Source organism: Cupressus sempervirens, chromosome 3, assembly GCF_028749045.1.
Source record: "Cupressus sempervirens isolate cs-2001-9-10 chromosome 3, ASM2874904v1, whole genome shotgun sequence".
NCBI lineage: Eukaryota > Viridiplantae > Streptophyta > Pinopsida > Cupressales > Cupressaceae > Cupressus > Cupressus sempervirens.
The window spans coordinates 556,763,143-556,765,416 of NC_143120.1; the positions used below are offsets into that span (position 1 = coordinate 556,763,143).

Here is a 2,274-nt window from a genome sequence, read left to right on the forward strand (position 1 = left end):
AGTTCTCACTGGCAGCCTATAAGGTGTTAAAGTCGCTGTCATGAACACTTCTAAAACCCAAATTGGGTTTTCCTGTAGTTATATCAGCACTTAAATTTATTTATTTTCTGCTAAATCACCAAAGTCGTATGTTGCTGCATGTTGAATACATTTTTTATTTTATTTTATTTCCAAGGTATTCCATGCTGTATTTGATGTTCTTGCCTCTAACCAGCTATTATACTATACAGATTACTTCGTTATAAACGACCTTGGAAGCTATATTTCCAAACCCGAGTAGGGTTCCCCTTGTTTTTTAATATCTGTTTCAAAGTCTCATCTCTCTGATTCGTCTATAAACATGAGAGTCTGTGATAACCCTCTTTGCTAAATCTGCAAGCTCTATTCTTGCGACTTCAAGTCCTTCTGAAGGGCAGGATTGTGATGCATGTGCTCTTTTGTGCTTTCTCCTTGCCAATTTCATATCCTCCAGCGGAACTATAGAAACTGCACTCTATCCATGAGTTGTGGATTTAGTAGACTAAGTGGTTATAATGTTTCCCTTCACTTTGCTATAGAATAGTAGCCTACAGTGTTTGCTATGCTCCACGCCCAACTATATAGTAGAAGGGGGACGAAGCGTCTTTTTTGCCTTGCCCGGCACATGCCTTGGTATAGTAAGTGATCATGAATAGGTGAATCTCTGGCTATCTCTCTTTTGCACGTGGTTGATCCAAGTCACCATTTGTGCTTTCTCCAATATTGCTTGCAAGTACTTTCCTTGTGATTTTATCCTCAACTGCAAGTGTCTTTGAACCTCTAGTTATTCATGTAACCTCCTTTGTACCACTATCTAAGCATTCAGGGCATCTGCAATATGCAATTGTCTCATGATGGCTTGGTGTGATATTGTTGTCTTTTATCATTATGTCTTGATCATGCTCATCCAAGCTTCTTCCATTTTTGGTTATCTCAATGTTCATTTCTTTGTGTGGCTGTTTTCCAAGCCTGAATTTCTGAAGATGACTCTTGAGATGGTATAGTGTAAGTCCTTTAACATCCATCATTCTCATAACTCATGAGTGGCTTTTTCTGATCCACCAAACTGGGCCACAGCACAAACTAATATCTCATGAAATTTTGGAGTCCACCTAAGTCTAGGCTTGGGCTCAGCACAAATAGCAAGATCCATGCCAAGAGAGAACTTTGGGGACTGAGATGTAGGACCTTCAAGCCATAGTAGGATCTCTAAATTAGACTCTTCCATTCTTGATAGAAAATTCAAGCATTTTCAATCACATACGTCATTCTTTATGTGCAAGGTCCTTATGGGCATCACGTTCAGACTTGAAGGATTGACATTCTTTCCAAGAGATAATTGATGGATGTTTTCTCATGAGTCCCATCACAAGATTCAAGCTCAAATGTGTTCTCTTTACTACAGCAGACTGCTTTCTTGTTTTCCAAGCAACAATTAACCTACACTTCTGGATTTTAAAAAAAATGTTGATTGAGTTGACTTATAGGGTTCGAGCAGGGGCTCGTGACACCTATAAACAACTTCATTAGCAGTTGCACTTGTTGTTGATCATTTTAATATCTCTGCTTTCTACACATGGCACAAACATGTTAATAATGAAACCACTTGTATGCATTGTTTTGATTTTCAGACTCTGATATTGCTGCTCCATGATTAATTGAATTTACTGTTCTTGTTCAAATCAAGATTAAGGTTAAATGATACAAGTGTTTATGTATGTTTTACGGAACCAGACATTGCTTAGATCGATATGGATCTAACCTGTACCTTTCTTTGACTTTTTTGCAGGAGTTGGACGCTTAGGGAACCAGGAAGAGCTCAATTTCAACAAGGCAACTTCGGGAATGCAGACTCAAACCAGCCATATACCCCCAGGCAATGACTAGTTCCCTTTCTCTACTCTTGCATGTTCATTTGTATCATTTATTTTGTTTTCTACATGTTCCTTATTTGCACAAGAATAGTGAATAGGTTACTCTCATGGCCTTGTGTGAGAGATTTTGATCACTTTTTCATTCGGTACATGTCCTTTAATTCTTTAATGTATAAACTTCAAAATGAAAATTGTCATTGTTTAACACAAATAAAGAATTTTCTCATTTTATCAATGCAATGTACTTTTTTCGTTTCTGTGAACATTGGCAAATGAACGCAATTGATAAACAGTAATGAATGTTAAAACAAAATTTCATATGTAATGAAATTTTGATAACAATGATCAATTTCAATAAGATCAATATTATTCCAAGTCTTAT

At 36.9% G+C, this 2,274-nt stretch overlaps 1 pseudogene; it reads right to left on the reverse strand.

Annotated features, from left to right (window-relative positions):
- Positions 1 to 307: 307 nt before the first annotated feature.
- Positions 308 to 1,246, reverse strand: LOC149567636 (protein PHR1-LIKE 2 pseudogene; annotated as a pseudogene).
- Between the last annotated feature and the right edge of the window lie 1,028 nt (positions 1,247 to 2,274).